Below are 15,176 nucleotides of genomic sequence, written 5' to 3' on the forward strand. Positions count from 1 at the left end.
GGCTCAAGAGGAATGTTGCTGGATCAGAGTTTCATCTTGAAATGAGAATTTCCTTGTGGGGTTTTCCTCCTTTTTTCTGCCACTGACGCCTCTTGATGATCAGTCAGATATTTCTTCTACTCTCCTTTACAATTTTACTCTCTATGGTGCGGCGCCATCTCACAATTTAAACATGAGAACATATTTGAATAAAAAAACTTTTACTAATTCAGTGCAATTAGCATTTTCAGGCTGTCAACAATTAAAACTTTTAACAGAACACTTTAAAACTTTGGGGGTGGAGTAGCATGACTCGTTGCAGCTTGTGAGCGTCACATTCCTTCATCGTATGTCCTCCACGCCTGACCGCACGACACACGCTAACTACGAGCTAGCACAAGCTGTCTGTCACCTACCTGTCCAGCAGAGGGCGGGCCAGCGCTGCAAAAGCAGGTGAAAACCAAACCGAGATTCATTCTGATTGTGGGAGGAGCTTCTCCTCCGAAGGTTGTGTATCATTTCCTTGCTGCTCCGTATGCGTCCACACATTTTTTCAGGAGTGAATGACCTCTAATTACTGCGTTTTATCCAGGACCAACCTCAACTGTGAGGGGGGGGGACACTCTCTCACTCACACCCCCACACCCCAAATACAGGCAGCAGCTCTGCACGCGCAGCCGTGCTTAAAAGTGAAGGTTTAAGGGAGTTTTGATTTATTTCACTTCAGCTTTCAGGGGCTGGTTCACACGAAAGGCGGCCCACCGCTCTATTAGCTAAAACTAGAGGCCGGATCTTTTTTCTAAAACCATCTTTTCCTCTGAACTGGCAGAGATAAACTCTCCATTCATGGGGACTTGAATAATTCTCCACACCAGCGTGTGACAGGCGGGGGTTCGTCTCTCGCCCAGTAGGAACTCAATCCACCGCCCAGCTAGCAGCAACAGCTCCAGTAAAGGGTTCCAGATCAGAACCCTCTGCTGTGGATCCCTGCCGTTGCAGCTCCACTTTCTCTTTGATATTTATCAACAACGTGCGATCAGTTCCCCTCCCTCCTACATTTGTTACATGTGGGGGCGTGTTGGGGCTGCGTTTATCCAGAAACTGAGGTGCACGCTGTGAAGTAGTCGGTGCTGTCGTTCCTTCACTTGATGGCAGAAGATTTTACTTGATAATAAAAGCACTTTCTTCCCGGCTTGGTTGGAGTCCACAGTTCTTCAAGAGCAAGTGATTTTATCAATGCTATATTGATCTGGCGACAGCCTCTGCCGCTTCCTAGAAGAGATACAAGTTTTAGTGTTTGATGTGAGAAGGAAGTGGTGGAAGACGGATTGTATTTCTAATGAATAAATTTGCCACCATGAAGTGAGAAAGCACCCGCATCTTAAAGGTGTTTTGATGGAACTGCCGTATTCCTGGGAGGGCTTCTGTCTTGGTTTCTTTCTTTCATTGTTGATTTGAGTGTGGATCGCTCACTGCTGTTGCTCCATGGTTGAAGAACTCATTATCATCCATGCATATTTGTAAGTCTCTCATGCATGTGTGCAGCACATCCCAGATGCTGTGGAGTCATCTGCCCTGCACAGCTCCCCCGCTGAGAGCAGAACCAAGCCTCCACTCTGCTGTCACTCACCCTCTTGCTCGCTCTACCTCTTACACACACACACACACACACACACACACACACACACACACACACACAATCCCTTCAGGAACATTTAATTTTTGTGATCCTTTCACGTTTTTAACAGCAAACTGCTTTCAACCTGTAGTTCCCATGGAACTCATCCAGTGTGTGTGTGTGTGTGTGTATGTGTGTGTGTGTGTGTGTGGGTGTGAGTGTGTGTGTGTGTGCGCGTGTGTGTGTGCGCATGTGTGTGTGTGTGTGTGCATGTGTGTGTTTAGTGAATCTTGACCCCTGAATAGTAGAGGGATCGATCTTTTGCTCCCCAGTCAACACTCCCTGTGCGGTTGATTTGGCACTGCCATGTGCACTGCGAGGCTCAGGAGGAGGGAGGATGACATGGTCTCGGGTGGGGTTTGGGAGAAGGTAAACAGTGACGCCTGCCAAGAGGTCCCAGGGGGTCTGTCCTACCGTGGCCGAGGTGGTGGAGCGGAGAGATCCCCCTCGGTCCCGCGGGGATATGAATGTTGATTAAACATGTGCTCAGCCTTGGATATTGAGTAATTGGACATGGAGCAAATGTCAAGCGTTTGTTAATTTCAGGATTATGCAGGGGTTTATAGTGTGTGATCAGTGGAGGGAGCCAGGCTGAGGGCTGATGAGCCGTGACCGAGGCGGGGAGGTGAGAGGGGCTGATGAGCACACCCTCGCTCTTAAAGCAAAGCCCTGTGCTATCAGGAGTATAAATGTACAGCAGTGTTTGCATACTGTATAATTAGGACTGCCAGTCACATCCTGGTGCTCCAGGGTCCAGTTTAGATGGTAAAGGAGCAGGTTTTTTTTTTACCCTGATTGGAAATAATCAGACAGCTTTGTTTGGGCATCTATGGAGGTTTTAAACCTGAGACTACTAATGATAGCGGCTTTATCGGCTCGCTTCAGCAAATCATCCACCACGTGTTCCTCCGCTTGTGTGCAAACAGGTGCCTGCGCATCACTCCGACCATCGCTGGTTTTCACCATTGACAGCAGCAATATATTTATTTTACTCTGTTTTTAATCTGTACGTACTTTAACTGAGATTTAAGTTATTTATTTTTTATTGCACAGTCAGTTTTGCAGAGTTGCCTGTTGCACAATTGACAGTTAATTAAACTTCCCATATTCCTACGTATCAGCACAAACACCTTTCTTAATCCTGAGGGCGGAGACAAGAACTTTCATTTTATGTCCTTTGTTGTCCGTGTTTTTATTATAGAAACGTCAGCAAGGTGACAAGGGATAGAAAAACTGACATTGAGGCAGTTGTACTCCCACCAAATCACAACGCAGAAAGATGGAATGCCGCTTAAAACCCTGAATACAGGGACACCACGTCCTCCAGCATCCTCCAGCATCCTCCAGCGTCCTCCAGCGTCCTCCAGCATCCTCTAGCATCCTCCAGCATCCTCTAGCATCCTCCAGCATCCTCCAGCATCCTCTAGCGTCCTCCAGCGTCCTCCAGCGTCCTCCGGCGTCCTCCGGCGTCCTCCGGCGTCCTCCGGCGTCCTCTAGCGTCCTCCAGCATCCTCTAGCATCCTCTAGCGTCCTCCAGCGTCCTCCAGCATCCTCCAGCGTCCTCCAGCATCCTCCAGCGTCCTCCAGCATCCTCCAGCGTCCTCTAGCATCTTCCAGCGTCCTCCAGCATCCTCCAGCGTCCTCTAGCATCTTCCAGCGTCCTCCAGCATCCTCCAGCGTCCTCTAGCATCTTCCAGCGTCCTCCAGCATCCTCCAGCGTCCTCCGGCATCCTCCAGCGTCCTCCAGCATCCTCCGGCGTCCTCCAGCATCCTCCGGCATCCTCCAACATCCTCCAGCGTCCTCCAGCATCCTCCAGCGTTCTCCAGCGTCCTCCAGCGTCCTTCCAATGTGGCTCTGCATTGAACTGTGGTTGTACTGGATACCTCCACCCACACACTTTGTACCATTCCTATTAAAACCATTCCAATGGAAGGTTCCTGGTGACCTGATCGCATGGGTGGGATCTGGTTCTTGACATGCAGACACATTTAAACTCACACTCACACTCAGCACACTATTTGGTTTATCCACCAATCCATCACAGATCCCTCAGTCGGACACAGAAAACCATCCACACCCACAACTACAGGCAGTTTGGAGTCTCCAACTAAGCCGCATGTTCTTGGAGGGCGGGAGGATGCTGGAGCTGAGCCTTCCAGCAGCGAGGCAGCAGTCACCACACCGCTGCTGCCACGGTCGTGCTGTGTGTGGTGTTGTGTGTGGTGATGTGTGTGGTGTTGTTCCCTCTCTTTGTCTGTTTGTGCTCACAGCAGAAACGCTGAGTTCCCTTGAATGCAAATGTTCCCAGCGCCGGTCGAAGCACAAAGGCATTTCAACTCTTCCTCATGTAGTCATTGGGACCGTGGGCCTACTGAAACTGTAGCAGGGCCCCTGACACTCCTTTATGGAGCCTTTCTCCATTGGCTTTAATGCATTTGCAGGAAGTCTCCCTGGGCCTGCACCACGGGCCGGCGAGTGATGGAAGACCCCAAATCTGGAGGACCTCAACGCCCAGTATGAGCCCGTCTGACCAAGGCCGTGTTTAGAGGCGACGTGGCTCGTCAGGGGCGTGACCCACCACAGCTCATTTGCATTTAATGTGGCCACTCAGAAACAACAAAAGGCAGAAACCGGAGCTCCATGGGGGTGTGGCACACGTGATCAGACTAGTTTTTATGTAAGAAACATCAAGGACATGTCGGGGGACCTCAGAGACCTTCACTTCTCAGAAAGGAGCTCACTTTATTAAACACTTGAAGCTTGTGACCCGTCCCTTCTCCTCTGCAGATACAGCTACGATCCTCTGTTCACTCCGCCTGCAGTGGATCCTCAAGCCGGTGGCCGGCGGAGGGTCCAGGTGAAAGCCCAGGTCTTGAAACAAAACACAGATTGAAAAAATTTGCCTGCAGCCGCTTTAATGGTCGGTGAACGCACACGCAAGTTCAGCTTTATTTCTGTTATTCACTTTAACTGAATCACGATGAGGGCTTTGACTGAAATACTGTCTTGAAAATGTTCTCTCCGGTCCAAGGGTTCCTTTAAGATCACCCTCAATTGTACACACTGTGAGCAACAGAAAACTCCGCCTCCACTTCCAGACCGACACGCTTCTATCGTCTCTACTGTCTCCGCGCTCCACACGTGAACCCTGGGCTCATTTTACTTCTTCCAGTCCAATCTAATGAGCATCATCTCTGTCTGGGGATGCTGGCGGAGGCTCCCAGCTCCCCTTTGTGTGGCTGGACAGGTGTCTAACTGAATGATGAATGACCCTGTTTCTCCCCATATAATTGGCTCCTCGCTGCCTGGCTTTAGACTGGCTACATGTCTGCTGGGCAGCCACCTCCATCTGTCAATCACCAACCTGCTGCTGCCTGGCTGGACCTCTGATAGCTATGCTAATGCACAATCCTCCAGCTTCATTGGCTGAACCTGTGCTGGTCCAAGCTAATCCATTAAAGCTGTGACAGTAATAATCTCCCCCCAAACACAGGGTTCCCCGTGTGCTAAACGTTATTTGACCGTTCCTGTCACACTGCTCTTTGCCAGGCGCACCAGTGAGGTGATGGATGAGGCCTTGCTCGCTCATTCATCACCTGCTGACTTGTGTTTGTGTACTGTTTCAATAGGGTTGTTTCATTGTAGGGTTTCTGTGATTTTGATTAGTTTCAATGAAGACGCATCCTCCCACATTAGAAGTGTTCAAGCTGGGAAGTTGTTTCTCTTCTATGAGCGTGAAAGTCATTTCCTTCCCTTTTTTCCTCCTTTTCCAATATTTTCTTTGTACGGCGGCGATGACGGGAGGAGGTTTTGATGGGATGAAATATCAAATGTCCTGACAGGCTGGATGTGTTTATTTTCATGTAATTGTTCTGGCTCAAAGCAATAGATGTAATCAATATCAGATGACCTCACCTGACAAGCGCCAACACACAGCCTGGGCACTCTGGAGAACTCCCATTAACTCCCGTTTATTCAGCTTTTCCTTTCAGCAGTTGTGTGTGTGTGTGTGTGGGGGGGGGGGGGGGCCCCTCCCACCTCATGAAGGTAACTGAAGTGGTCTGCTCACACATATTTTCACTGGAAAAGTCAAAATACCACTTTGGTACTAAGTGATAACGGCCAGCTGTTCTGAATCAAATTTGAATTACTGCCTGTCTGATACTGAAGCAAACCCCAACCCCCCCCCCCCCCAACATTTTTAAAATCATGAACTCAATTTTGATGTTTTCTATGTTTTAAATAAAAGTACTGCCACGTTCAACACACGCTCTTTAGGCCAAGGAGAACAGTAACAGAGGTCATGAATCTGCAGCCTCAGGGGCCTCAGATCACCACGAGTGTCCGTCGGTTCTTGCCGTTTCTACTCTGTTTCACAGTTGTCAGGTGCAGGCAGGCACACTTTGACTCCCACGCATGCAATAAAATCTAAATGTACATCAACATTGCAAGGCAGACGGTGCGCATGTCCTTTTTTAAAATTAAAAACAAAAAAGTTTCGATGTTTTGACTCTTGAGGCTTTTTTTGTTACAAGAAACACAAGCATGGATAGGGAGGGCGGGTAACCAGACTAGAAGAGCTGAAACACTCAAAGAAGGCGGGAAACTGACAGAGACAGGAAGTATAAAACAGGAACTGACCGAGAGAAACAAAACACCCAGAAACAAGGAACAATTCAAATGATGCAAAAAGCACGACACAGGAGTACGGCAGGATGTCCCAGTCCAGAAGTCCAGAACTAGAAACGTGTTCTGTGTTCAATATAGCTGATGTACTATGTGTACTATGTACTGTGTACTATGTACTGTGTACTATGTACTGTGTATGAAGCTGCTGCTTTGGGGTTGTATTGGTGATATTAATGCAGAAAACATTCATCTCTTTCTCACATCCTCCATCATCCATCCCTCCATCCCTCCATGTTCCCCCTCTTCTCCTGTTGAGGGTGGTGGGGGTGGAGCCTATCCCAGCAGCCTTCCCCTTGGACAGGTCACCAGTCCATGGCAGGGCCAACACATAGAGACAGACAACCATTGGCTCTCCCAGCCACGCCTACGGTCAATTTAGAGTCTGGATTAACCTGGTCCCTCTTGATGTCTTTGGACTGTGGAGGAAGCTGGAGTACCAGAGAGAACCCAGCAGGAACAGGGAGAACATGGAGACTCACCCAGAAAGACCCCGGGCTGCAGCCGGGACTCCACCCACAACCTTCTTGCTGGGGGCCACAGGGAGGACCACTGCATGGATTTAGGTGCAAGTATAACTCTCCGTGTCCTCTAGGAGGCGCTTCTATGCATGGTGTTGCTGTTCATCAAATGAAGACAACACTGTAATTTTGAATTAAGTTAGATGACGTTTGTTACATCAGAGCTACTTACCGTAACCACCAAGTGGCGCTGTGAGTGTAACTCCTCAAGGAGGGTATATATGAGAAAACCTGTCTTTTCCTGTTGCCGTCAGGTGTCATGGCGACACATCTGGCCCACGCTACATCTCTACACCCCCAAATTTGGTGAGGCTTGGCCTCCTAGTTCTGACGTACTCCTGCAGACAAGGACACCACTGAAACTCCACTTCCTCGGTGGAGGCAATAATGAACCTCCTCAAAATGTCCTCAGTAATTTCCCAGCAGGTTGAAGGGATTATAAATCTGACCTGTGCTGAGAAGCCTTGAGTCCTCCCAGGAGCTGGAAGACGCATGGGATTTGCTTTGCTAACCTTTCTGCCGTGCTGAAGATGGAGGGATGGACGCCAGAACAGATGGAAGAGTTACCTCTCGTAATACCACCAGATTAAAAAGAGAATTCCGGGATCGTCTCAACACAGGCCCGGTGATTGCGTGTGTGTGAGACCAAATGATGGAGAGAAACCAGAAGGATGTGAATCATTCCGTTCCAGAAAGAAGAGCAGTCAGATCAACAAGCTGAATTATTCGTTATCAGAATGACACAACAGACCAAATAAACAGGAGACAGTTGGAATAAAGGAGGGTCTGATTACGAGAGGATGGCCCGTGGTCAGAGCCATCATTTACCTCTGATTTGTGCTCAGTTCAAACCTAAAGGCTGTAAACAGTTCCATGTGAGGTGATGGAACTTTCCTGTGTGAGATTCATGTGACTTGAGTGGTCAAGACGCGCCTCCCCGTTGAGATGACCCTGTCAGGTCTCATCTTCAACAAAAGGCAAGGACGTTAATTCCTTCCAAAAAGTTGTTGGTCGCTGAGCCCATTTTTGAGTCCTCGGCTGAATCCATTAGTCGACGCCTGAGCAACTCTGAGGAGAACTGGATGCTTCTGCACATCAAAATAACACAAACGCCACTTGCTGCCGCAGCACCAGAAACATCTAATCTGATAAGAGCTGTGGATTTGGTAACACTTCACTTCGAATGCTCGTGCATTGACCTGGCACTGCTGTCGCCAGTGCCGGCTGCGGCAGCGACAGGGTGGTGAGCGCCACTGTAATCTGAGGCTGCAGGGAAAGTAGCTGTGACTCAGTGCTGCGTCGCCTTCTTCAACCCCTGCACCTTCCCCTCCTGAGAGCCTCCGGTCCCCCGACCATCCGTCAGGGCGGACCCTCACTTTGCTGTCGCGGTGAACCAAATGAACTCAACCTGAACGCTCAGACGCCACCCCCAGCCTAAAACATCCAGCCTCTGCCACGCCCACTTCCTGTCCTTTATCTGATACAGAAGCAGACACTGATCACTGATATCTCATTCCAACCCTCGCATGCGTCTGGTTGGTCAGCGGTGCAAATTCTGGTGTTTCATCAAGATACGAATGACAGCGCCACTTTTTAAACCAGCACGCCTGGTTTAAAAAATCCACGACCCTGACTTTGTTACATCCTGCAAGAATCTGCCAAAACACGCCAGCAGCCAACCTGGCAGATGAATGAATCCTGCTCAGCACTGGGAAGATGTTCAGTGAGGTTTGGCAGCCGTAAACATCGAGGATACACAGAATACTCATTATTTTGGATGAAAAGTATATATTCAGCCATGAACTTCTTGTTGCTTAATATTCTGAAGTGATTTCAGTGCTGCAGTGTGCAGCTTCAGGGTGAGATTTCGTCAGTTTGTTGTTGTAAAGTACCTGCAAGTGCATGTTTGCAAAATGGCAAAATCTCAGAGAAAAACTCCCCACCAGTCCTGTCACCACGGAGCTGCTGGTGACACTGAGACCAAGCAGGCCCCACGTCTCAGCCCCCGGCCCCACGGTGCGACACAGACCCGGCCTGCTGGTCACCCTCATCTGAGTTTGGCCCCAGTTCTGACTTCATTGTCCTCATAAATGGACGCTGACGTCCAGGGTCTCACCCGCCGCTCAGGACGTCCAGTGTGAGAACCTGTGTGAAAAACACACTTAAAAATCAACCTCAGCCACTGAACTGCTAAAGTGTTGCAGACAGAATTGCATAATAATAATAATAACAATAATAATAACAATAATAATAATAATAATAATAATAGGATGAGGCTGTTTCTCATTCCCAAAGCAAAATCAAATCACCTCCATAAACAGTGGACTTTGAATGAGACAGTTTTGACAGAGTTTTTAACGATACTCTACCTTGAATTATACTTCGTTTCTGTTTGTTTCGTCTCTTTTTCCGAGGCTTCTCTCCCTCGCTTCTCTCTCGTGACCACAATTGGCCTCAAACTTGCTGTGACATCACAAATCCTGCCCGTGGGAGCCCGCAGCCTTCATGTGTGAACCTGAGAACATCAAATCCTGTCCTGAACCAAAATCCTCCAACATCAAATCACAGAAAATATATAAATACAACAAACAACGAAAAGACCGGAAGATTTAATTTTTCTCCCCCAAACTCCTGCTGCATGCAGGCGCTGTCCCTTCGTCCGAGTGAGAGCAGCAGAGTCGTGCTGTGCTCTCAGCTTGCAGCAGTCGATCTTCGACAGGAAGTGAGCCGAGCGCATTGTCAGACACGATATGACGGACGTTTATTAGAAAACTGCAACTCCGTCACTGCAGAGGTGGCGCTGGATCTGAGGAGCGGCAGGTAGGAGAGGTCAGCGTCAGTCCGAATGAAGACATGCCAAACACCCCTGGAACATTTATTGAAACCCCAGGTGAGTGAGTTGCAGGTAGAGTAGGGGAGACCAGGGTATTGTGTCACATGTCCTCAGATCAGCTCATCATTTCATCAGAAACTGCATCCCAAATAAAAGGAGAAAATCTCAGGAATGCGTTTTACATTTGTCACATTTTAAATTTTTTTGAATCCATTAATAAACACTCAAAGAGCGAGTGGGGAAATGAGACATCAGCACTTTGAGATGTTACGTGGGACTGTGAGACAAATAAAACAAGAAATGATTCAATGTTACATTTTTTTGTTTGTTTTTGTTGTTTTTTTGAGACAAAGGGACTCACACTCGCGACGTGTCAGTAGGGGCTGTCCGCCCACGGTCAGCTGCACCAGTGAGTCCCTGAAGACTCTCCAGCTGGTCCAGAACGCTGCTGCGCTGACTACAACTGGTAGAAGAGACCATCGCTGTGTCCCAAAACTCCTACTTCCATACTGCACGCTTCAGATTCTCTTACTGAATATACTAAGCTACGTACTCAATCACGCAGTGCGCGAGTTTCAGGGCGCGGTGCTGCCCCAAGTCACATATCGGTGCATTCACCGGAACTGACGACGCGATGTCTTCTTCATCTACGCCGTCACCAGCTAGCACCGCATCAAGATCAGCTGATTACCGCCACCTTTTGCCTGCGCTTGTTTGTCGATTTTTGAAGCAGTAAAACAGCTAAATGAAGGGTCATCGCGCATCGTTACGCCACGATCGGCGCCAACAACGCGATGTCCTCCTTCTATTGGCTGAAGGTCAACGGTATGTAGCGTTAATGTGTGGGATCTATGTAGCAAAACATTTTGTTGACAAGTCGTTTTATATTTTCAAACCCACGTCCACACAGAATTTCAAACTTGTCCCCGTTATTTAATGTAAAGACGACTCTGCACAAGTCAGTGTGGACCGACTCTCCCCACAGCTGTCCGCCGCCATTTTTATCAATGAAACGAGTGCGGCGAGTGTCCACAGTCACACACTCAGAATCTTGACCGATTTGAGTACAGCATCAGTACTTATGTACTTTTGTACACTCAATTATCACATACTAGCCATACTTTCTTCCTTTTTGAGTTGAGTGCACTCAAAGTTTTAAGTGTGCAGTCTGGAAGTATGCGATTTGGGACTCACCACAGGTCTCTCCTGGACTGCTTCTCTGCATGGCTCCCTGTCAGATTCAGAACAGATTTTAAAATTCTTCTTCTACCATCAAAGTCCTCAACAGTCAGGCTCCTTCATCCCTGACAGAGCTCCTAGTCCCCTATGACCCAGCTAGAACCCTTCACTCCCAGGATGCAGGGTTCCTGCTGGTTCCTAGAGTTGTAACAGTAGAATGGAGCCAGAGCCTTCAGCTATCAGGCTCCCCTCCTGTGGAACCGTCTCCCAGTTTCAGTCCAGGACCCAGACCCCCTCTCTAGGTTTAAGAGCAGACTTAAGACCTCCTTGTTGATCAGGCTTATAGTCAGGACTGCTTAGGCTGGCCCTTAGATCTGCTGCTATAGGCTCAGACTGCTGGGATCTCCCATGATGCACTGGGCTTCTCTCTCCTCCTCCTGTCCTCAGACGTGTTCCTAACTCCTCTTCTTCTCCCCTCATCCCAGATCCTGGTGCTGCTGGAGGAGGCTCCAGACCTGAAGAGGCTCCAGCTGCCACCCGTAGCTCCACCTGCTCACGTCCCCGTCTGTCCATCAGTCTCTCCTCCTTTCTCTCTCTCTTTATCTGTCTCTCTCTCTCCTTCTGTCTCTCTGTCTTCCTCCATTCTCTGTCTTTGTCTCTGTCCTGCTCTCCTGCTCTCTGTCCGTCCCCACTGATCCTGGATCTGCTCCACCTTCCTGCTGGTAAAGGAAGGTTCTGGTGGCTGCTGTTGCAGGATGTGCTGCTGATGGAGAATTGTTGGGTGGAGGTTCATTGAAGGAGGGAGGTGCTGGACCTGCTCTACTTGGACAGAGTCAGGACGGAACTTTGGTTGGGATTTGGTGACACACTGATAAACCTGACCTGACTTGACTTGAGGCGCCATTTAGAGACAGACAACCATTCACACCTGCAGGCAATTACAGCCTCCAACTGACCTACCGAGCATGTCTCTGCTGACCCAGAAGAAACGCTCACGTCAACACGGGAGGACTCCTGCCAGCCGGCAGATTCAAACCCTCAACCGTCTTGCTGTGATGACGCCATCTTTAACAGGAAGTAGTGGTCAGTCTGCAGCCAATCACACTCAAGCATGGAAATTAGCGTTTGATACCTTTCCTTGAAAATCAAAAAATTCCCTTTTTAGCCAAATTGTGCATCAAAGGGTTTGAAGCTTCTCACTGTTTGTTAAGTTGACACCTCATTAGTTTTTCTGAGGTCATTACAAATGCCTGTAAATAAGATGGTAAGTCTGAGACCAGGGAAGCTGTGATGCACAGTGGCGTCCACTGAACGAAGTCATTATGATTTATTTTACACCGAAAACAGAAATTAGAGTTGTAAAAGTGTTTGTTCATCGCAGGTCTGAGGCCAGTTCGCCCTCTCTGGGCTCTGCACAGCGTCTCTGATGGGGTAAAAGTCATCTCCACCCACGTGTTCCTCCCCCTGCGTGATCCGAGGGTCACCTGATAGAGACGGGGAGTGACGGCGATGTGATTGTCAAGGGTTAAGAAGATGCATCATTATGGAACGACCTCTCATTGCTCTCCTCCTTCCCTTCATTTCAATTACCTCTGCATTGATCGGCCATGACTCTTCTGGCTGTGAATGTGCTGTGAGAGCCTTTGGCAGCCAACCTGAAAAAAAAAGAGAGATCTTCAATCTCACTGAAACTAATCTGGATCAATAAAAGTAAAAAAAAGAAGGAATAAAAGACTGTGAATGGAAATGAATGTCTTTTGGCTTCTTTTCACAGCTCTTATAAATGACACCAGAGAATTTCTCCACAAGAGAGTGAGGAGGAGGGGTGGTTGGCTGGGGCACTGGGGTCGGGGGGTGGCAGGGACGTGTGAGTCTGTCACACAAGCTGGACAATAGTGGCAACAAAAATGTCAGGTGAAAAACCTGGGACGACATGTGTCACTTTGATTCTGAACCAGAGGCCAGTGCTGTGAGTTGTGTGTCCAGCGTGCTCGTCCGAATCCTCCTCACTCTCTCCTTAATCTGATGGAATCCGCTGATGTCCAGAGCCAGACGGACACAGCTGCAGGGGCAGAAGGGCCTGGCTGACAGAAAACACTGATTTCCAGGGTAAAACTAAGGAAATGGGACAGCGAGGGTCTGGGCTTTTCAAGTATTTCTTCATAGTTTCATAGTTGCCAACGTGACTCATTGGCTGTTGAGTAGCCCTCAGCTGCAGGCAAGCTTGCACCCGACTGTGGAGGCAGGAAACCCAGTAGCTGCTGGTTTAGGATCTGGGAGCCTGATACTGTAAAAAAAGAGTTTGCTTCAGGTTTTTTTATGTTCTAATGCACTGCAATGAAAGATGGGAGGAACTTTTTGGGAAGTTCTGACAGAGCAACTGATGCGGACAGTAAAACAAAATAGATCTGAACTCAGGGGGGTTTGATTCTGCGTAGTATTAGAATGTGAGCACAAAAACTGTTCTCAAGGGCTGTTGATAAAAGCCTGCTGGTCTCAACTGAGGACAACAACTTCTCCTCTGCTGCTGGAAACGAGAGCGATGAGTGAAGCGTTCAAGGCGCCGCAGGCCAGGTGAGCGGCGCTACTTTGACTCTGAGACCGTTCAGCTCGTCCTCACCAGGCTCCAGGTGGGTGGCGGAACTGAGTTCAACCAATACTTTCCTCGCCGACAAGACTCAAATGTGCCATCCTCTTGAACGCGCTCAACTCTGACCTTTGACCTCCTGTGTGTATCGCTCCGATCAAAACTCACGCAGAACAAATTTAAAAGGCGAGCGTTCTCAGCAAACCTCCGTCTGCGTCCGTGAAGGCTCAAACAGTGACTGGGGATGACGCTGCTCGACGCACAGCGAAGCGACCACATGACGCTTCACTACCTCTGGTATTTAGACCATTAATGGACAGACAAAGACGGGAAGGGAGGTGGCGTTGGTGCACACACAGCACACATGATGTAACGAGTGCAGTGATGTCAGCAGGACAGATCTGGGACGCTGTCTGACACTTGTTGACGAGGTGAAGGCACGATGAGGAAGATGAGCGTTCCACCAGTGTCACCAACTCGCTCCTCCATCTTTCCTCCGGTGAACTCAGGCAGCTCCAGCCCAATGATGACACCATGCTAGGCTTTTGTCTGTGGATGATCGTCAGTAGGGTTGGTGTGAGCTGAAGGCCTCTGAGGCTTTTATTCCTTTTGAATATGGATGTTTCTGGAAGGATTCAGCAAGTTTGGGCATGAAGTTCAGAGCAGTCTGACAAAACTAACACGGACCAATTAGTTGTTGTCTTTTCTGAGATTCAATGCCAGAAAAATGAAGGAAAAAAATGTCCACCCTTCTTAATCTCTTCTTTCCTGATGGTTTGGAAATACAAAGTAATGTTGTGTCTGAAGAGATTCAGAAGAGGAGATGTTTGTGTCCCAGTTGTGAGACAGGTGAGGGCTGCAGACCTGCTGAGGGGGTGAGCAACCAGGCAGGAAATGCAAACCCTGCAGGTTGGAGCAGCTTTAGTAGTCTGAGAATAATAGAGGCTGTGGGCTGATGCAGCCCTCACAGTTATACATTTATTTGTATATATACAGTATATATGTATACACACACACATACACACACACACACACACACACACACACACACACACACACACACACACACACACACACACACACTGCAGCCCTCACATGCACATGCTGGTTGGTCTGCAGCGTCCTCGGCTGCATGCCTGCTTGCCTGCTGGCGGCTGCATGAGAGCCGGAGGGACGCCCAGGCTGGAAGGACGGAGGCTGGGCGGTGACAGTCCGTCCATCACTACCTGTCTGTGGCGCACGGCTGCACCGCTGCTCCCCCGCAGCCATCGGCGGGCTGCAGTGCCACTGCAACCACGTCAGGAACTTGAAATGAGCTCATCATTAACTGGAATCAGTCCTGACACGCTCTCATAAAACGCTGCTATTATTAGCGCGTTTGTTTACAACTGTCGGACGCTACGAGCCAGCAGGAGGCTGGACTCAGCCCCCAGTTTCAGCACCCAGTATCTGCTGACACGCTGACTGAGACACGCTGGGAATCGAAGCAAATGCAGCCTCCACCGCTGAACTTGAACAAAACCTGAGTTTGACCCGTGAGCAGGCGTTCACGTGCTGCTGGGTAAACCAGTTTGAATTAACCAGCTCACCTCCAGTTTCACCAGTCCAACAGAAAGGAGAACAAAGGTGATTCAATCCGTCTCTACATTCAAATTGTGGAATTGATTCATCTCTCTCTCTCTCTTTCTCTCTCTCGTCCTCTTCCTCTCTCT

This window comes from Aulostomus chinensis, chromosome 20 (genome assembly GCF_037954235.1).
Source record: "Aulostomus chinensis isolate RoL2024-O1b breed Wild chromosome 20, RoL_Achi_v1.0, whole genome shotgun sequence".
NCBI classification, from domain to species: Eukaryota; Metazoa; Chordata; class Actinopteri; order Syngnathiformes; family Aulostomidae; genus Aulostomus; species Aulostomus chinensis.